Source organism: Vulpes vulpes, chromosome 4, assembly GCF_048418805.1.
Source record: "Vulpes vulpes isolate BD-2025 chromosome 4, VulVul3, whole genome shotgun sequence".
Lineage (NCBI taxonomy): Eukaryota > Metazoa > Chordata > Mammalia > Carnivora > Canidae > Vulpes > Vulpes vulpes.
The window spans coordinates 77,856,204-77,878,997 of record NC_132783.1 but is presented as its reverse complement, the minus strand read 5'-3'; the positions used below and the strand labels follow the sequence as shown (position 1 = coordinate 77,878,997).

The 22,794-nt window shown below is 35.1% G+C and overlaps 1 protein-coding gene and 1 pseudogene across 6 annotated transcripts in view; one reads left to right on the top strand and one right to left on the bottom strand.

Moving 5' to 3' along the window:
• CTNNA3 (catenin alpha 3) overlaps nt 1-22,794 on the top strand; it is a 1,674,060-nt gene that overhangs the window by 746,217 nt on the left and 905,049 nt on the right. The gene's annotated exons all lie outside the window — the stretch shown is intronic.
• LOC112910561 (large ribosomal subunit protein eL19-like) lies at nt 6,994-7,579 on the bottom strand (annotated as a pseudogene).

Genomic DNA, 22,794 nt, shown 5'->3' with positions numbered 1-22,794 from the left:
CTGAGCCACCCAGGGATCCCAGGTGTAGCTTTCTTGACTCTACTTCTTTACAAAATATTTTATGTTTTCCAAAACTTTGTAGAAATTGTTCATTCATACTTATATTTCCTTTTAACCTCATTTGTATTTGTTTGCTATTACCTGAATTTTAAGGGGAAGAGGCAATAAAACTGTGCAATCTGTCATCTTTCAGATATGAAATTATCATGGCACATTATAAGCATAACAGGTGATGATAGGGAGTGTAGGAATGCTTCTTCATAGGAATGTTTCTTCAAAAGAATGAGTTTATAATTTTATAATGAAATAAGAGAATTCTATGTAATGCTTTCTTTTTTTTTTAAGATTTTATTTATTTATTCATGAGAGACAGAGAGAGAGAGAGAGAGAGAGAGAGAGAGAGATCTCTCCAGGATCACGCCCTGGGCCGAAGGCAGGCGCTAAATGACTGAGCTACCCAGGGACCCCCTATGTAATGCTTTCTTATGAAACCAACTATACTCTGAGCTGAGTATATACTGCTTTTTTGTATTGAAATTTTGGTTACAATTATCAATTATACTTTAGAGTGAGTCTTCAAACTAAAAAAAATTTTTTTTGCCCTTTTCAAATGTATGTTTGTGACTTAATAGTGAAGAATTAGAAAAACTTGAACTTTATATATATGTCTCTGGTATTGGGGGTGTGTTGTGTGTGTATGCATGTGTGGCTATGTGTGTATGTGTTTATATTTCTAGGAAATAGAGCTTTAAAAATAAACACAATATTTTAAATATACAACTATTTATTTATGATCTAGGTTTGTATCTTCTGATAGCTCAATATGTGTCTATGTTCAAAAACTAGTAGTAGGTGTCACATGGTTGTGTAAATTCATTAGTTCTATTCATTAGTTATATTCAAGACCAGACTTTTCCTTAAAGGAAACAGCCTGCATTGATTCTGTCTTTTTTTCTCTTTATGGCATTAGTTAAAATCATGAAAATATTTTTGATTTGGTATATGTAACTTTCAATCTAGGTATTTTCCTTCTGAGATACTCTAGGTTTCTCTCTAGAGAATCCACAATAATTAAACATGTCATCACATTCTTAGGCCATTAGTTCTAATTCTTAAGCTTTGTAGGTTTTCTGTGGATACTTTTTAAAGGCCTGAGAGGTTTTATATAATTTCAAGTGGCTTATAGGCTTTGCAAGTTAAACTTGGAAAATATTATAGTAATACCAAGTAATAATGGTATAGAGGCTTAAAAAATCATAAATTGGAAAGAATTTTGAGACTATTTTGTTAAAACCATGTTTCAGATATCAGAAAACTGAAACCCAGAGAGATGAAGTAACTGGATCTATTCATATGTGACAGCATATAGGAACTTTGCATGCAACCTAGATCTTTTGACTTTAGTGTATTTCTTATAACTGTTTTGTCTTCCTTGAATTCAACCAAAGTCTTTATACCATGTGGAAAACAATAGCAAATATTAATAGATAGCTTTTCCCCTAGCCTCAGATAGATTTATCCAGACAACTAAAACTGAAAATCTGTTTTGTTAGATAGAAATGAAATATGCCTTAAACTATCTTTAAATTTATTTCTTTTCCACTATAAAAGCAATACATATGTATTATAAAACATAAGAACCATGCTCTCACCATCCAAGGGCAATCTCTGTTAGTATTTTGGCAATTATGCATATTTTTGTTAACTTGAATTTAATACATCACATTCCTTTAAGTAGACAAAACAATTATTTTAAATTCCTTCTACTTTTGGAAATTTAGTTTATGGAACAATCTTTATTAATGTTGAATTATTCAGACTTACCTTACTTTAAATCACTGAAATGTAAATTGTTGGCTTTGAAAAGGAAATAAATAACTAATATTCTAGTACACATGGTCTCTTTCCTATATGGCTATCATAATCTTTTAAATAGCAAGTTATCCCATGCCAGGGGATAAGGTAAACAGAAAAGAATTACTGCTTCCTTCTCTTCTGATATTTGATGAGTCTTTGGTGGAATGACATGAAGGTCAATTCCAGAATCGTCTGACTCTCTCTCTAAAACACTACTGCTGATTTGGTTATGTTATTGTTTCACTTAAATCCTTTGACTAGCTCACTGTCACCTCCGGTCAAACAGTAGATTCATCCTTATGACACACAAGGTTATTTTGATTTGATTCATTTTGTTGTTAGATAAAGTCAAATAATCAGCTGTCAAGAAGAGCAAGAACCTTTTTGGAACAGGAAGTAGCTTCATTTCAGTGCCCTGCACTCTGCTATTCTCCATTGGTATCACCTCCCTTGTATTCACCTCTGTTCTGCCTGCAAGCTCCTGTTTATTTATAGGGTCTCCTTCCTATGGAATTGGCTTGCCATATTATCTTTAATGCCTACATGCTACTTCATGACTCTTTCAGCTTCACTCCAAATCAGCTCATTCTTCCAATCTTCTCATCTTAAAATCTTAGAGAAGACAAGGTTGATCCTTTTGTTACCACACCACTGAATTGGTTGTTCTTGAATAAAGTGATCACCTTGAGTGTAATCAGTTGTGACAGAGGGCCGGTTGAAGGCTATTATGAAGTTGGGAAGGTCATATTGTATAAGACTGGGCAGGTGCTTTAGGTGGGGCCAATTGTAGCTATGAAAGACAGTGAATGAAAGCTGATTTGAAGATCTCTTACTATTTGGTCCAAAATGACACTTTGTCATTACTTCCAGTAACTGCAATATGCTATGCAACCTGTGAACCAGCCATACCAAAGTATTCATCATACATGAATAAGCCAGGTTTTAATATGCCTTAAGTCACTGTTTATGCTATTCTATCTTATAAGAATAGCCTTCCCCCACTATCTATCAGGTGAAATTGTCTATAAAATATATCTCAAATGTTATATTCTCCATAAAACCCTTCTAGGGATTTGGTAACTTCCTCATTAGCACCTTTCAGTCATATACCATATACATATGACATATAAATACATTATATTATAATCGTTTGTATGTAGATTTTTTTCAAAAGAATATCCCTTAGATTCAGGGATAGTGGAATCTCATTCATCTCTAAATATCTACTATTCACAGATAATACATATTCAATATGTGTTTCTTAAAAGGAAGAAATCAGGATGATTAAAGGGGAGATACTTCTGTAATAAGGAAGAGTCCCTGGAAAGAGTACCTGTATCTAGTTCACAAGTCTATGTTACCCAAGATAATGCTCAAATATAAGGGGGAGAGTATGTGCTAAGTATGAATACTCAATATATGGGTCAAAGAGCCAGAATACTGGTTTTTATTTTTCACCATTTGCCATCTCTGTTTGACTAAGAAGTGTTGCAGATGAATTTGTATTGCTCCCTCATTCCCTTCCAACCCAAGAAATTTTACTCTAAAGGCACTTTCATTTGTGTCTGAAGGCAATGACCTTATTTGGGGTTGTTTGTCAACATGTGAAGGGGTAGTTTGGGGAAAAATTCTTTTATCTTAGGTTGCTTACTCCTTCTGTTTCTTACCCATAATATTATTTCAGGGGGCTTTTTTGCCTTAAGTGGGCTTTCGTAAAGGACCTTACTGGAGTGTCTGTGGCTTTTAAAAAAGGCTTGCCAACAACGTCAAGAAGGCTGGCTTTAGAAGCTGGTTTGAAGAAGCCTGACCTAAAGGGCTGTTTGTAATCTGACTCTTGTGTGTCTACTTTGTGCCAGTTCCCATCTTAGGTGTTGGAGGTAGAATTAAGAGAAAAGACACATTTCTACACTCATAAAATTTATAATCCAGAACAGCATAGAGATAGATGACTTGTTATAATGTAGGTAGTGAGTGCTATCATGAGAAAGCACAGGGTACTCTGTGGCTTCATAGAAATAGCACATATCCAAATTCAACTTGCAGAGACAAAAACTGAATTAAGTCCCAGCAAAGAAACACTACAGTGATAAAGGTGAATGATTACTGAAAATGAATGTTACCATAGCTAGAGCAGTATTGAGAATAGTGTCATATTCATTTTGTGAGTTGTCAGTTTATTCTCCGTAAAATTGGTTTAGACAAGTTATGAAACTAAACCTAACTAGTATTCAGCATGGTCTGCACCTCTGAAAGAACATCTGCAACATTGGTCAATGAAAAACCATGGAAGAATTATTGGTCAGTATCTTCAGAAATCCACTTCAGGGCATCTTTGGAAATCTGCACTACCCTTTCCTCCTAAACATACATTAAAACAGATGAGGTACAATGGTGACAGCTTGGATAAGATTCTTGTCCACAAATACCATAACTTGACTGAGACAAATGTGGACCTGTTGTCAGAAATAATTGTATCTGGCAGCTTGTGTGCTGCAAAAAACTGGCATAGAGTCACATTGTCACTACAAAGGCTTGAGGTCGAAGCAAAAGCACTTAAAGTCATTGTGAAAAGCAGTACACTGAAGGGAAAAGTTTTTATATCATAATGTAAAATCAATATGGAATCCTGATTCAACTTTTTTTGCTCTTTTCCCATGGGAAAATTTGGTGTCTTAGGCAGTTTATGCCAAGCAGCCCACCATGTGACATGTACTACCTTCTTTTAGACTTTTATTTTATTTTTATTTTTTTTTCTTTTAGACTTTTAAATATCACAATCAATTTGAGGCCTTCAGATAGAGCTTCTAGCCAAGGTTTTCAAGCAGACAATTCCCAGATGTGCTATGTGTAGTGAAGCCAAGATAATGTCTTCTGGAATAATAATGTAACTTCTCTACAGAATATACCCTTTATGGAAAAAAAAAAAAGAAAAAAACAAAAAACTCATGTTGATGTTTTGAGATTGGCTTAAAATTTTTGGTTAGTTTCTCTGATAACCTTCGCTATATGTAATCATCTTATTTCATCAGCCTGAAAATAAGAATCAAGGAAGCCTTCTCTAAACAAATCTTCCAGTGCTAGTGGCGCACGTATTTTGATATGTGTTGGAGATAGATATTCTTAACTATTAGATTTTGATGGTGTTCTCTGAACTTAAGTGATGATAGGGTGAGTTGAAAATTTAAATCAAAGTGCAAATTCATCAGATATATTAATCTCACTGTTCCCAATATGTTATTAAAGTTTCAAGTTGGACAGGAGCATAATACAGGTTTCTGTTTTTTTAAGATAGATAACCTCTTGAAATATGGATTTCAAAGAAACAAATGAAAGAGTGTCAACCCTTTCAATTCAGTGCACAGCAACTATTTTTTAAAGAGATGAGAAAAATTATCCTTTATTTGTATATTATGAATTGTCCACCTGAAATATCTAAAAGATTACATTAGATTTGGTTGAAAATTAGGTATTAGAATATTAAACGTTAGATTGAAAAGTTATTGGGACCAGAAAGACAGTAGAGTAACCAGGAAAATTAAAAACTTATATATGCAAAAGCAATTGCATCCTATTTGTTTTCAAACTGATTATTGCTACTAAAACAGAAAAACACTTATAAACTGGTTAAACAGAAAAAACCTTGTAAATTATGAATGACTAAGCTTAAGCAGTGTGTACAACCCATACCAAGAAACAAAAGCAGTAATGATAACAATACAAAAGCTACAGAGGTATAGAATGTAGAGGTTTCTTGTTTGGAAGATTCAACAGGCTAAATTAATCTGTGTATAAATTTAGTGCAACATGATAAAAAGACCTCAACAAGAATTTTTGAATTTAATTCTGTGCTTTAATAATAGTTTTCATTTTAAATCATTCTAGTATGTAAGTTTCCAAACAGTATAAAAATAGAATAACGTAATGAACTTTCCTGCAACCATCACCCAGTATCAGTGTCAAAAATTATTTGACATGGCCAAACTTTATTTATTTATACCCTGATTTATCATTCCATCTTCATGGATTATTTTGAAGCAAATCTCAGACATCGTATAGTTTATCTGTATGTAACTCTAATAGATAAGCACTCAAAAAGGTATTATAAAAATAGTATTGCTGTGATATTATCCCGTTTTAGAAAGTTAGCAAAAATGTGATGACTTTGAATCAAATACCAATCAACATCAAATTCAATATTCATGTACATAACATACATATATGGTTGGGTTTCTTTTTAAATCAAGATACAAACTAGACCTTTATTTTGCATTTCACTAGTATACATCTAAAATTTCCTTTCAACTATAATCTCTCCCTTCCATCTTCTCCTTGTACTTTATTTGTTAAAGAAACTGTGTTGTTTGTCTTGTAGAATTTCCCACATTCTGTATTTTGCTTCATGTATCTCCGTATCATTTAAAAATTTCATTTGACTTCTATTTTCTATAAGTCTATATATCTAGACATAGAGGCTTAATCAGATCCCAATTTGATGTTTTGGTAAGAATACTTAATTCAGGATGTTGGGTTCCTTTCATTGCATCACACTAAGGAGCCCACAATGTCTAATATCTCTATTATAATGTTAAGATTGATCTGTAGGTCTATGTGTGATTGACTTGATTCATCCATTATAATTTTAGTTCCTTATCAATTTTTCATCTGATAGTTTATCTGCTACTGATGATTATAGCATAAATCTCTTAGTTCAAAAGGTATTACAAAATAGTGAGATTCTAATTCTATCATTCCTTTTTCATTTATAGGTTGGAATTCATCTATAAAGAGTAGCTTTACTATATCAAGTGTTTATTTTGAGGCATATACAGAAAAGGCAGAAAAAAATGCCTGATTCTCCCACTTTAATTATCAGTTTTCCAAATAATAGGTCAGTTCTCTAAAATTCTCTAGAGATGATTACTGAGTTGTTTTTATGTATCATTATAGTCTCATGGCTCTTCTTATATTAGAATTTTCCCATACAATGCAGTTATTGTTCTTTATGATCTCTAATTTATCTCATCTTTGCCTATAGAAATCTCTTCATTTTTTTGAGGCAGATAATGCTTTGTTTTATTGAATAACTTATCTGGGTAATTGCTGAAGCCACTATGTACATACAAAAGAGAGGGAGATTTATTTCTTGGTCTCTTCTTCTTTGGACAGAGTCTTGATGATTTCTTCCTTCTTGGCCTGGAGCCACTCTTCACAGCGTTAGCGTGCTACATTGACCTTAGCTCTGCAGGCCTCAGACTGGACAGCCAGAAGCTTCTTGTGAATCTTGTCCTCCTTTAGCTGGTAGATGTGTTCCATGAGAATCCATTTGTTTTTTAACACATTTCCCTTCACTTTCAGGTACAGCCTATGATGCGTGTAGTTGTAAATATTCTTAGATCCAAGTCTCTTCTGAGCAGCAGGTACAGAATTCTTATCCTCCTCATGCAGGTGACCTTCTCAGGCATTCAAACACTGGCAGTACCTTTTCTCTTACCAGTGCCCATATGCCTGCCCTTCTGGTGGGCCATAGAGTTTCTGGCACTGAGCCCAGGAATGGACCGTCACAGACTTCCAGATGCTCAGCCCGTCTTTGATCAGTTTCTAGACATGCATCCTGATGGAAGTTGGCATTGGTGATTTCATTGGTCTCATTGGAGTCCAACCAGCTCTTCTTTTTGCCGCAGAGGAAGACAAGCCTCTTCTGAAGGCATCTGACTGTGGCCATACCAGTGAAGGGAAGGACAGACATCTCTTTAGTTTCATTACCAAGTTCTTTTGAAATGATCCCGGTAGGCATTTGTGCCTCCTCACTTTCTGGTAGGACGCCCAGTCCCAGGATCTTCTTTTCTATTTTCTGCCCAAACTAGGAAATAGCCATGTCTCTAAATATCTTGGTATCTTTGTGGGAAATAGTGTTCATAGTTACAATGTGGACACTGGGAAAGCTCATTGCTACTTAATTGGTTACTGTTTCTAGGCCTTTTCTGTAGAAAGATTTTAAAGAGAGATACTTTATATGTTTATGTTGATCTTCCCAAGTGTTCAGTATTTCCAATTCAAACCTCTGGTTATGGGTTTTTTTTTTCTGTAGTTCTTTCATTTAATATGCTTATCTCTTTTCTTCTAAACTGAAAATCTTTGTTCCATGTGACATATATGGAACATATACATATACATACGTTCCATATATTCATATACAGTCATATATGAATATATACATATGGCTGTATATACAATAATTTAAGAATAATTTTAGGGGCTCAGTCAGTTAAGCATCTGCCTTTGGCTTGGGTCATGGTTCCAGGATCCTGAAATGGAGCCCCACATTGGGTTCTCTGATAAGCGGGGAGCCTGCTTCTCCTTCTGTCCCTCTTCCCTGCTCATGCTCTCTCTCACTGTAATATTATTATAATGTGATTAGTAAAAACAATTTAAGATTTCTTAAGTTCTTAGTTTATGCTACTTAAAAATAATTTGTGCATGGTTAAGAGATCAATTCATACTTGTTATATTCCCTTGTTTCATTTTTCTTTTTGTTTTTATGGATTATTTTTTAAGATGACTTAACTTTGTTTAATAATTATATAAAACATTATTTGAGTTTCAAAGTCAAAACCTCAAAGTAAAGCACATTTGAAGAACTCTAGCTTTTCTACTTTGTCCTTCTTGGATGTCATCATTTTTGTTTTTTTGGTTATTTTCCCTTTCTTTTAAAAATATATATAGGTAAACCTCTATATGTGTGTTACTGTTTCTCCTTTCATTGATAAAAGATAGCATCCCATAAACACTTAAACAATTTGCCTCTTTTTCCTGAAACAATATATTTAGTAATAGTCCTCATTTTTTTCTACAAAGCATCTGAAAGTCATGGCACTCTTCGTGGAGCAACATGCAGTATTTACATTTGGTTTTAAAATAAATATCTTGTGGGATGCCTAGTGACTCCGTGGTATATCGTCTGCCTTTGGCTCAGGGTGTGATCCTGGAGTCCTGGGATCCCTGCATAGAGTCCCACATCGGGCTCCCTGCATAGAGCCTGCTTCTACCACTGCCTATGTCTGCCTCTTTCTGTATCTGTCATGAATAAATAAATAAAATCTTAAAAAAAAATAAGTATCTTGTGCTAAGCTTGTTTTGGCTCTGGCTGTAATTGTAGGCACTCTTCTAGTGTTTTATATGTATTGCCTTCCTTAATCCTCATGACTTCCTTATAATGCACTTGTGCTAATGACATTTATCATTGAGGAAACTGAGGCATAAAGAGATTAAGTGACTTTACCAGGGTTTGTAGGTGTTGAATGAGCAGGGCTGGATTCACACGTAGGCAGTCTGACTCCAGGTTTGATGCTGTTAATGACTCTATAATACTGCCCACCTCTCCCAGAATATAGAAAAAGAAAGAAACAGAAGGAGGTAATACAGTTGAAGAAAACTTATGAAAGAACATTTTATGTTAAGAAATATTTAGTCATTGAGGTGAGTGACTCAGTGAGTTAAGTGTCTACCTTTGTCCCTTATAATGATCTCGGGGTCCTGGGATCGAGCTCACATCAGGCTTCCTGCTCAGCAGAGTCTCCTTCTCCCTCTGCCTCTTCCCACTGCTCATGCTCTTTCACTGTCTCTCAAATAAATAAAATCTTTTAAAAAATGGGAGGTGGTAGACAATGAGTCAATCATATATAAAGACAAGAAACTTTTAGTCATTAACATTTTACCCACTTAATACATCTTATATATTTTAGTGACATTTTGTCACTACTTCACAAAAATGTTTGAATATTCTTTAAGGACATGGCTGAGTATCTGTTGATACCCAATGCTTGACAGATGGGCCTAAGTCTTAGAAGAGGCCAGTGACATGGCTGGTTGATAATAAGTAAGATCTACAACTCTTGTATCCTGTCTCACACAATAAAGTGTGAGTGTTGAAGCAGAGATTTTGGACTTTTGAGACCCAAAGTAACCAGTGGTCACCCTGAGGATATCACATTTAATTCTAGACCCTTATAAGCCCAAAGAAGGATGAATCTAGTTCTAAGCATGCATTAGCATACCTACTTCTAAATGAATCATTTTCGTTCACTTTTCCTTTCATTTTTCCCTCTACAGATCTCACAGATGGTATTGTTCTATAGATATATGGCTGCTCAATAGACTACTTCTAATTTTATTGTGAATTTCTTCATTTTTTTCAGTATTTACCAAAGCAATGATCATTTTTATAATATTTTTGTAAATGAAAAGCCTACTGTGCATATATGTAGTATTTGAAAATACCTGCTTCAAGGGAAACAAGATTTAAAAAATTTGATGCCACAGTTAATTGGCTTCAATTATATATATAAAAGCAGAAACTGCTGAATCCTATACCTGTCCTTTCTTTGTTGAGATTATTATGCTTTAAAAAATATGCATTAAAATCTAAAATGAAAGAAAATGGAAACATATTACCAGAAAAATAATATTGAATGTCTTAATTAAAATCTGAATCCACAGAAATATGGAGATAAAAGTAACTAGTTCTTCAGTTACTGCATAAGTAGGATCCTACATTTAAATGCTTTATTTTTATTATCTACTTTTTAAACTTTCTAGTTATAATAAAAAATCTTTTGTTTATGCTATATTAAGTTGCTGTTGTTTTATAAGCTTTTATGTTTTTTCTTGTGTTCCTTTTTTGGATTTATTTATTTGAGGGACAGAGAAAGAGAGAGAGAGAGCAAGCATGAATTAGGGGAGGGACAGAGGGAGAGGGAGAAGCAGACTCCCTGCTGAGTGCAGAACCCTATACGGGGCTCAACCTCAAGACCCCAAGATCATGACCTGAGTCGAAACCAATAGGAGGCTACTTAACTGGTGCCACCCAGGCACCCCTTCTTGTATCTTTTTAATGACCCTTTAAAAATCTCATCTATGAAGAAACAAACTTAACTTAAGTTAGACACTGTGTAATATTTATCTGTTTTTGAGGGGACAGGTGAAGGGAGTGCAACTTGTAAAATAGAATAAACATTCATTAAAGAAGACATAGGAAATAATAACTTAAAGGAACACAGTAATCAGGGTTCTGGATAATCTTGATAATTTAGAGTAATAAAGTAGACAATATATGGTTTCTGGTATTTGTAAGTCATAAGTTCTTTTCAAACTCCTTTACTTATAACACTTCAAATTATTAATGATCTCTGGACATATAAATTGCCTCTCAGATTGTTTTGAGAATAATATGGCAGCATCTAGTAAATTCATGGATAAAGTACCTCATTAATATTTTTGTTTTATTCATATATATTTCATTCTATAAATAAATTAAGGTTATATTCAATAACTTTTTTTCTTTATGCTATAACTGGAGGATATTATGGTGAGTGAAATAAATCAATCAGAGAAGGGCAATCTTCATATGGTTTCACTTATACATGGAATATAAGAAATAGTGAAAGGGATTATAAAGGAAAGGAGGGGAACTGAGTGGGAAAAATTAGAGAGGAAGACAAACTATGAGAGACTCCTGACTCTGGGAAACAAACAAAGAGTTGCGGAAGAGGAGGTGGGTGAGGGTTGGGGTAACTGAGTCATGGGCAATAAGGAGGGCACTTGATAGGATGAGCACTGGATGTTATACTATATGTTGGCAAATTGAATTTAAATTTTAAAAATGTAAAAAAATGTAGATGATGCCATTTATACAGAAGATTAAAATATATATGTATATATAAATATATGTATAAATGTGTGTATATATAAATATGTAAATACACACATACATATATATTTGGAACACCTACTGCTTTGCCAATAGTGTTAGATGCAAAGAATATAAGGACGAGTAAGATAGCATTCCTACTACAAGAAACCAACCATTTTTCCCTCTGCCAGAGGGCCCCTTTAGCCTTATTTTTGATTGGCTAGGATTCTTTAGACCATACCTATAACACATCAGAAGAACTTAGTATATAGTCTTACAGCAAAATAATTGTAGGTATTTCATTCAGTACTGAAATGATCTATTTTATTAGATCTCTCCTAGTTTTCTTTCCATTGTTTTCTTGGATGGAGTAAACATCTCTAATCTTATCCCAGAGGTCTTGCTCTTCTTTGCCTTTATCATCATCACACTGGTTAGCGACTAGTAAGTACAAGTCTCTGTAGCTATTTTGCAGTTACAAGTATGAATTCCTGTCAGGCATATTGATTATGATTTTTATTTTTCCATGGTGCTTGTTTCTAATTCTGTTCACTTGGTTTTCTACATTGAAATCTTGCTGCCTACAATATTCTCTTGGCCGTCTCCTCTAGAAAGTTTGCACGTTAAAGCATGCTTCAGAATAATTTCATTGGGATCCCTGGGTGGCTCAGCGGTTTAGTGCCTGCCATTGGTTCAGGGCATGATCCTGGAGTCCCAGGATCGAGTCCCGCATCAGGCTCCCTGCATGGAGCCTGCTTCTCCCTCTGCCTGTGTCTCTGTTCCCCTCTTTCTCTCTGTGTGTGTCTCTCATGAATAAATAAAATCTTTTAATAAAAAAATAATAATTTCATTAAATTCATCTTATTGATGATCTCCTGGTTGTTAGCATGGTTATACGCAATTATTTGGAACAATCTAAAAGAACCTAGAGGGTCCAAAGTAGCTATTCCTATTAAAATATACCTTCTAATTGGGAACCACTTGTTAAATATTTGCTTACTCTCCTATGCAGACATACAATCAGTATCAGGAATGATTTTGGTTACTTCTGAATTTCAAATTATTCTCTGATGTCTTTTCAAAACTTCCTATAAAACTTCGTGAAGCTTTTCTACAATAGAAAACTGCATGGAAACACCCAAGGGTCAGGCCTTTCCTAACCTAAGCTTAATGGCTTTGCTGTGTGAGCTAAGATCATTTATAAAAATCACAGAAGAGCAGATTCATCTGTACCATGTATGGTAACATCTCAAAGAAACAACTAAGCATGACAGTTGAGGGGACTTGCAACTGAGAGAGAGAGAGAGAAAGAGAGAGAGAGAGAAAGAAAGAAAACATGAGCAGAGTTGAGAGCCATATAATTATCCTCATTCACACTGTGACTAGCTTTAAAGTGATTTACTCAAAATGGTACCCATGTACTCTTAGTCACCTCCTTTCTTGACTACGTGCTAATTCTGATTTTGCCATTTCTTTATAGAACATATTTGTTCTGCCTCTTGAAAGAGAATTGTGCTGCATTTTCAGTAGTGTTTAAATCAGTTAATCATATTTCCCAATTATCCCATAGCATTAGTTATTTGAATTTCAGGTTGCAATGTTCTTAGAGAAAGCTTAATATCTTCATTATACATACAGTCATGGTTAGCTAATTAGCATCCTAAATGCTGCAGTTTACCCAGGATGTCACTATTTCTAGCTTCAGTGATATATTGGGTTTTATCATTTAAAAATTATAACGATATTTTAAAATACCATTGTTGAATTCTACTTAATAAGAAGCCCCCTTTGAAAGTGTCCAGGCATTATATAAATGCATTATAGTTCTCATCTATTGGTTTATAAATAAAAGCACCCTTGAATGTTTTCCAAAAGAGTAATGCGATTTACAATATAGTTAATGAAAATTAAGCTATATTGGTTTTCCTGGAGGAAAATTGCACTATATAATTAATTTTAAAAATCACTGTTTATTTCTTCAGTTTGTTGAGAAACAAGAAACAGATTAAAATAATAAAGCTAAGAGAACACATTGCATTTTGACATTGTCTCTAATTAAAAGATCAGTGCCTCAGAAACAATTTTATCTTGCTTGAATTGCCATTTTAGTTACCATTGTACTTAAAGGCTTCTTTTCTCTTTTCCTTAAATAGGCATTCTCATCTTTTAAATAAAAAATGTAAAGGAGTTGCAATTATTTCTGTTATTAAAATAATTATCTTGCAATGTTACTAATTTTAACTTTTATATTTTGATATTTTAATTTAGTGATTATTATACAATGTACAAAGCCATGAATCAACATAAATCAGAGAGGTAAAGTGATGTGCACTAATGCTTTTTCCCTTATCTGGACTTTTGGTGCTTTGTGATCACTTGATTTGTGGTATCCCAGAAAATATGCATTCAAGATTCCTCTTTGTCCATGTCTGATAGCTCATTTCCTTTTAGCACTCAATAATATTCCATTGTCTGGGGTGCCTGGTTGACTTAATCAGTAGAGCACGATTCTTGATCTCAGAGTTGTGAACTAAAGACCCATGTTGGGCGCAGAGATTACTTAAAAAATAATAATCATATTCCATTGTCTGGATGCACCACAGTTCATCCATTTACCTACTGAAGAACATCTTGGTTGCTTCTGAGTTTTGGCAATTATGAATTAAACTATTACAAAATCCATGTACAAGTTTTTCCATGGAAATAAGTTTTCATTGCCTTTGGGTAAGGAGTAAGATTTCTGGATTATATCATATGGAGAGAGTATGTTTCATTTTGTAAGACACATTGTTTTCCAAAGTGGCTGTACTATTTTGTATTCCTTCCAGCAATGAACATTCCTGTTGCTCCACATCCTCACTAGCATTTGGTGTTGTCTGTGTTCTGGATTTTGGTCATGCTAAAATATGTGTAGTGGTATCTCATTGTTGTAATTTGCATTTCCCTGACATATGATGTGGAGCATGGCATCTCTTCCACGTAACTTTTTAACAAAGTAATTTCCTTTTTAAAACTCATCAGAGACTCCCCATTGTTTTTGAAAAACAGACTCTAAATGGCTTGGACAGCTTACATGATTTGGCACATGTATAGTTACCTCATCTTGTGTTGGGTGTATATATTGTTGCTGTAACAAATTACTACAAGCTACACGTACTTAAAACATAGGGCTTAGAACAACATATATTTATTATCTTAGGGCTCTCATGAGTCAGAAGTCCAACATAGGTCTCACTAGACTAAGATCAAAGTATCAAGAGGACTGTATTCATTTTGAGGTTCTTTTTTGTTGCTTAGGGGTGCACAGTTTAAGTCCACAGAGTTGTAGGACCAAATGATTCTATTTCCTTGATTTCTATCCCCCAGTAGCCACTCTTAACTTCTGGTGTCTCTCTTTAGTTTTTGTACATGGACCTCCATACCTCAGAACCAGCAACAGGGCATATATTCCTTTCAGGCTACCATCTCTCTGATCTTTCTTCAGATGTGTGTAGTCACATCTCTCTTTGACCACAGCCACAGAGGTTTTCCACTTTTAAGGACTTGAGTGATCGGATTTGGCCCACCTGTGTTATCCAGGGTAATTTCCCCATTTCAAGATGTATAACTATTTTAAAAGATTTTATTTATTTATTCATGTGAGACACACATAGAGAGGGAGAGACCCAAGCAGAGAGAGAAGCAGGCTCCATGCAGGAAGCCCTATGTGGGACTTCATCCTGGATCCTGGGATCATGCCATGAGCCAAAGGCAGATGCTCAACCGCTAAGCTGCCCAGGCATCCCTCAAGGTGTATAACTTTAATAACATCTACAAAATACTCTTTGCCATGTGTTCACACATTCCAGAGGATGTAAGAATTTTTAGAGGGCTGTTATTCTGCTTATCACACATCTCATATTGCATTGATCACCAACTTCAGCCACAGTAGGCTTCCTTTCTGTTCTCAAACTTATGAGGCACTTCCCTACCTCAGATACATTGACTCTCTTGGGTTTTGCTCCTTGGATTTATTCTTCTGACTCTGCATGGTAGTAGATTTAGTCAAAGTTGGTTTTGAAAGTAGGTCTAACTGAATTCATAAATAGGGATTTGGTCAATAGGAGCTATGAGAATTTGGAAAGAACAAAAGCTGCAGACAAAATGTTGAGTCTGACAGGTATGATAGTAATACAAGTTCTCATACCTACCTGCTTGGACTGTTAGCCCTTGGTCCCTGATGTATTGGAAGAGGACAAACTTTGGGCATGTGAATTGTTTTTCTGTAATCAATGTCCACTCTTGTATTGGGGTAAGAAAAAAATTACATGAGGGTTTATCAAAAGTAATCATGAGACTGAATTTGTTTTCCTCTTCTCTAATGCTAGATCTTTTCTTTTAGCACAAGGGGTTAGTTAGCAGGCTACTGATTTTGAAACAGAGTCACACGAAGAAAGAAGGCATTGCTACTGAGAGAGAATAAGAACACCAGTTATTTTTCAGACATAATTTTGTTTTATTTTTTTAATTTTAGTTTTTGAGCTACTAGAACTTCTTTTTTAATTTATTTTTATTTTTTTAAAGATTTTATTTATTTATTCATGAGAGACACAGAGAGAGAGGGAGAGAGAGGCAGAGACATAGGCAGAGAGAGAAGCAGGCTCCATGCAGGGAGCCTGACGTGGGACTCGATCCCGAGACTCCAGGGCCACGCCCTGGGCTGAAGGCAGACGCTAAACCACTGAGCCATCCAGGCATCCCATATAATTTTGTTTTAAATTATATTTTCCTGACCCCCTAAGGATTTCCTTCCTACCTAAAGATGAGCTCTTAAGTGTCAATCTTGATCTTTTTGCATGGAGAGTGAGAAAATATACATTGCATAATTGTTAACTAGCAAGCCAGTAGAGCATATAGAATAGAGCCAGTGGTGTGACAGCCCTCCTGTTCTGATGAAACTCCATAGATATCCATCACCTGGTATTAGAAAATGTAGTACAGCCCTTAGAAATGTCATTGCTATTTTCAACTCAACATTAATTTGGGACTGGTGAATCAATTAATCAAAATCTCTCTTTTAAAACAGTATAGTTTTTAAAAAGATAAACAAATCTGCCTCAGGATTTGAAGTTTGATGGACTAAAGAAAGAAAGCTTTCCACCTGTTTATATCCTGGGAAAGGAAAGCCTTGCATTTTATTTCATTTCTTCACATTAGCTAAGGAAAATGTATCTCAAGGTATGACCTAATATGTAACAGTGGAATTGGCAGTCTAAAACACGATATGATCTGGAATTAAGGAAATGGGATGCAAGTGTGGAAGAAGATAAGCTATTACAATGAATCCTAGCCTTTCTGTAAAATCTAGCTATTGACTGCTTGCACTTGTTAAGGCTGTTGATTGTTGAGGATGTTGGCAAAGAAGGAAAGTGAATCAGGTGGTTTTGAGAGTGATGTTTATAATGTGTTGATGGAGAATCCATGAGCAGGTGGTGATGAGGAAAGTTATTGATAGTCATTGGAGATGAGAATGTAGGCAGAGTTAGGCAGTACCTTGTTTCTGAGGGCCTAAAACACAGAATTGAAGAGAAGGGTCCAAGTATCAGGAGTGTGATCAAAATGACAGCTGAACTTAGGAATGCAGTGAAATACCTGACTGCAAAACCAAACAGCCATAAGGTTGATTTGATGTTCAGTCACAGATCATTGAGCCAGAGCTTCTTCAGTCCATCTTTGATGAGATCACAACAGGATTTATCGTAGTGAGATTATTGATCTTATAAATGGAGGTTAAGGAACCCAGCCACAGGGAGATGAAAAAAAACTATTAGAGAATATTCTCCAAAACTCATGGCTTAATTTTTTTTAACTCATTTCTATCACCTTCTCCTTTCCAATTATACTTTTTAACCTACTTCTATTTCTTTTCTTTCTCTTCCTTGGTTCAAGACAGGATTAGAGGCTGAGGATATAGGGGCAGTAAAGAAAATAAGGGCTCCTTCTTTCTGCTTTTAACCTTTGGGAAGTCCTGCCATAGACATTTCTATATATTTTTTGAACAGGGATGTGACAAATGATCATCAAGTGAAGAAAGTCATATTATCCAGTTGGGCAAACAGATTGGATTATCAGTCACTGGTGTGATCAATTCATTTTCTTAAGGAAACAAGGTATCTACCCTTTATAGCATCAGCTGCGACATCAGAGGTGCATTACAAAGCATCTCCCCAAATGATTTCCTTTTTCTGCTTCTTTTATCCTTTATTCAGCAGGAGTTTATTTTATTTTTCCTCTTTCTTGTGATTTTAAAATTTGTACTGAATGCGCAGGAGGGTAAAATACAACTTTTTCTTGGCGCAGAGACTTGCCACCCAGTTGGCATTTTTATTATAAGAACAATTACCTGGGGAGGTGATTTACTGGCAAGAACAAAATCAGTACATCCTATTATCTCCCAGTGTTTCCCTAACAGACTCTCTAGGACACAGTATATGGAATTCAGAGGGGGCTTGAGGATAGGATCTGGACTTTCTGAAAACTTGAACAAGGAAAATTGAAAAATTGAACCTCAAACATCTGTATCTCTTTGTAATAGATAGTTTTTTTTATCAAGATGTAATAATGTAAATAACATTTTGCCTTAAGGTAAATAGGTAAAGATTTATGATATGCAATTATTAGCCTGAGAATAATGCAGTCCACATTAATAACATCACAGCATCATGACCTGTCTTATTAAACTATGTAAAACAGCGATAGGACTTTACTTGACTTTGCATGACGCATTATTGCTGTAGGTGCTTGCATGCCTTTTAGTATGTCATATGGAGTGCTGTCAACTTCTGTAATAACCTGAGGAAATGAATTCATCCTCAAACCAGTAGCTTTTTCCTTCCTTTGAAAAAGAGTTATTGTGAACAGTTTATGATATGCCCTTCTTGCCTTTTTTTTTTTTTAAATCCCAACCCCTTCCCAAATCCTTATGTAGTTATGCAGTGCCCTCCTGGTATCTCGGGTGCTCAAGATTATTTACTCTTATGCATCATTGAGCCCCATAATCTGGACCTTTTACCAGTTGTCTTCCTTATTTTTTTTTATGTGAGTTATATATTACTGTATAACAGCTGCTAAACCTAGTGGCTTAAAATAATACACATTTATTATCTCACAGTTTCTGTGAGTCAGGTGTTGGGGAGTAGCTTAGCTGGGTGTTTCTGGCTCAGGATCTCTCAGGAGGCTTCAGTCAAGCTGTTGATGGAGGCTAGAGTTATGTGAAGGCTTGACTGGGGCTGGAATATCTGCTTCCAAGATGGTTCACTCATATGGTTCTTGGCAGGAGGCCTTTTGATAAGGCAGCTGGCTTCCCAGAGTGAGTGATGCCTTTTATCACTGAGTCTTGGAAGTCATACACCATAATTTTTTCCATATTCTATTCATTGGAAGAAAGTCACTAAGTTCAGCTCACTTTCAAAGAAAGGAAAATCAAGTTTTCTTGAAGGGAGAAATATCAAATAATTGGTGGGCATATTTTAAAACCACATCTCCCACCACCCTTATGTCTTCAGTTCGCCTGTCTCATATGATTTTATTAGTTGAAGAAAAAACTACTAATAATTGAGAATAATTATGTTAAAATATTTAGTTTCTTTGGGCAACATAGTATGAAGGTTAAAGAAGCATACAGCCAGTTCATATTGTGGCTCTGCCATTTATTGATTATGTGACTTTGGGAAAGTTTTTTTAACTTTTATAAACTTCACTCTCATCAACTGTTAAATGGGTATTTTGATATCTACCCTGCAGGATGTAATAGAGTCAAAGCCATGCATGTAAAGCAACTAAAACAGAGTTTTCCATGTAATAGGTTCACAGTTGGTATCTGTAATAATGACAACACTGATTATTATAGTAGCTATTGCATTGTATTTGGGAACCCTGTATTTTGATGACCTTGGCGCATAACTCAAAGAAATTTCTAAATGGTGGAAGTCACTATGCAAATGAGTATAAAACAACATTCATTATGAGAGCTCTCCTCATCCCAGAGGGTCATCTCCATCCCCCACCCAGTGGTCCCTCAGTGATCCCACCCAGAGGCTTCAGTGTATCTTAGTCGAAATGTCAGTCAGTGTTGGGTCCTGGCTCTGAGCCCCTGCTCTACTTCTTATGAGCTGTGTGATCTTAGATGAACTTTTCAATCTTTTTAAGTCATTTTCCTCATACATAAATTTAGGGATACTTATTTCTTTTTTTGCAGCACAGCGAATCAGTTGTAGTAGAAACAGCAGTGGCTCAGGAACTGATATCTCCTTCTTCTGTTAAGTCAGTAGTTCCCAAATAGGGGGCTGTTCACTGGACTCCCCAGGAGCACTTTAAAAAATCCTGGTACCTGGTCCCCATTCCAGAGATTTTGATGTAAGTGGTCTGGAGGCTATGTGGTACCTACACATTTGTGATTTTTAAGAGCTCCCCAGGTATTTCTAATGTGTTAATGAACACTTGTTTAGGTTAATAATTTTATCTCTTACACCAATCATGAGACCAAATGGTCTAAATCAGTTAGATTTTAACTAAAGTAGTCTAAAAACACTTATTTAGAACTTATTTTTCTATGCTTTTGATCTTTCATTTTTGTTTTTCCTCTTGATAGTTTTCTTTTTCTCAGTATACATTTGACCCATTTGTTCTTTGCTTTAATATTTTATTATTCTTGCTTTGCCCAAACCCCCAAGTCCCTTGTGCTAAGGTCATATATTCTATTTCTTAAAATAAGAAAGGAATAAGTAAGTATAAATTCATGTTGTTGCTTTTAGATAGATTATTCTTCCAGCAGGAAAGATGAAACCATGTTGCTTTGGTGGAAGTAGATGGGCATCCTGCATGCTTCATAAGAACCATTGATGAATGGTGCCATTGGCACACTGGACTATGTATTGGCAATAGTGCACATAACAGATGGAGCTGAGTGTAGGCAGTCAAGTGTTCAAGCTCTGTCTCTGAATTGACTAATGGTTTTGATGGCAGAAATTCAAGGCTAAAGCACCAGGATGCCAGTCTTTGTGTTGTATTGAATGCCTGCAATTAAAGCTATGAGACCACTCCCTTTCTGCTCTAACTCAAACTTAATTAATTTTGAATTAAAACAAATAGTTTCCATGACCACATGAGGTACATTTTGGGTTTGGCTCATCAGGATTAGTGTAATGACGTCTCCACCCCTTGATTATTCCCCACAAAAAACCCCTAAGAAGCCAATTTAAAATGCCATCCAAAGTGGCATGTTGCTGTTAAATATTTTGATATGTATAGGGCATTTTCATATCCGTGTCCTATGTAGAGAATCCGTAGGTGTCCTGCCGGAAAATGCCAGTGACCTAATGTAGCATAGAATCAGTATGGGCATTTGGCACTTGTCCACAACTCTAAGAAGGTCATTTGTCAGGGCTTTCAGAACTATTTCAGGCCAGATTTAGATCTTATCTAAAATAAAGGTATGGTTCAAGGTGTAGTTTTCAGATTAAAGTTTTTAATCATACCTTATCTGGTTATTGTTCTCATAATTAGTTCTACTGGTTAAAGCTCAGTCCTAATATATCCAAGATCATAGATTTAGTTTCCATGTGGGTTATTTAGTTTTATTCTATTCTTATTATCACAGATTATTCTCTTAATCCTGCTAGGGCCTTCCAGGTGTCTTCTCTCTGGGAAAAAGATGTATATAATTAATTGTACATTTTGTATGCCAATACTCTGCATTCCCTACATTGGAAGACCATGTAACTCAGAATACTTGGTGGCATATGTGGACACCAGCATATGATCTTGAGTAAATTGGAACTGAGTTAGTGTAAACTGTCTTGTGGGTCATTTTAACCCTGTTTACTTTTTTTTTTAGAGACTCCAAGAGTAGAAATATCCATGGGTATAGAAACAGAGTCATTATATGAATTGACTAGTGGTTTCATTGAATACATGGAAACAAATGAAAATGAAAAAAATGACAATCCAAAGCCTTTGGTATATAGCAAAAGTGGTCATAAGAAGGAAACATGCAATGATACAGGCCTACCTCAAGAAGTAAGATAAATCTCAATACACAATCTAACCTTACACCTAAAGTATCTAGAAAAAAAAAAACCAACAACTGAAGCCTAAAGCTAGCAGAAGAAGGGAAATAATAAAGATTAGAGCAGAAATAAATGATGTAGAAACTAAAAAAACAAGAGAACACATCAATGAAACTAGGAGCTGGTTCTTTGAAAAAATTAACAAAATTGATAAACCCCTAGCCAGACTTATCAAAAAGAAAAGAAAAATGACTCAAATAATAAAAGACAAAAAATAATCAACATTACAGAAAGACAATTATAAGAGAATATTATGAAAAATGATATGCCAACAAATTGGACAACATGGGAGAAATGGATAAATTCCTAGAAACATACAAACTACCAAAACTGAAACAAGAAGAAATAGAAAGCTTAAACAGACTGATAACCAGCAAAGAAATTGAATCAGTTAGGAAAAATCTCCAATAAACAAAAGTCCAGGGCCAGATGGCTTCACAAGGGAATTCTACTAGACAGTTAAAGAAGAATTAATACCTATTCTTCTCAAACTATTTGAAAAAACAGAAAAGAAAGGAAAGCTTCCAAATTCATTCTATGAGGCCAGCATTATCCAGATCCCAAAACCAGATAAAGAATCCACTATAAAAGAGAACTACAGGCCAATATTGCTGATGAACATAGATGCAAAAATTCTAAGCAAAATTCTAGCAAATCAAATCCAACAGTACATTAAAAGAATCATTCATGATCAAGTGGGATTTACTCCTGGATGGCAAGGTGGAGTTAAATATTCACAAATAAATCAAGGTGATATACCACACTAGTAAAAGAAAGGATGAGAACCATATGTTCCTTTCAATAGAGGCAGAGAAAGCATTTAACCAAGTGTATCCATTCATGATAAAAACCCTCAAAGTACAGTTACAGGGAACATACTTCCTCATAATAAAGGCCATATACAAAAAACCCACAGCTAATATCATCTTCTTTGAGGAAAAACAAAGATTTTCCTCTATGATCAACAACAAGATAGCAATGTCCACTAACACCACTGTCATTTGACATAGTACTGAAAGTCCTAGTCTTAGGAACCCGACTACATGAAGAAATAAAAGGCATTCAAATCGGCAAGGAAGAAGTCAGTCTTTAACTATTTGAAGGTAACATGATATTTTATAAGAAAATCTTCAAATGTAAAGT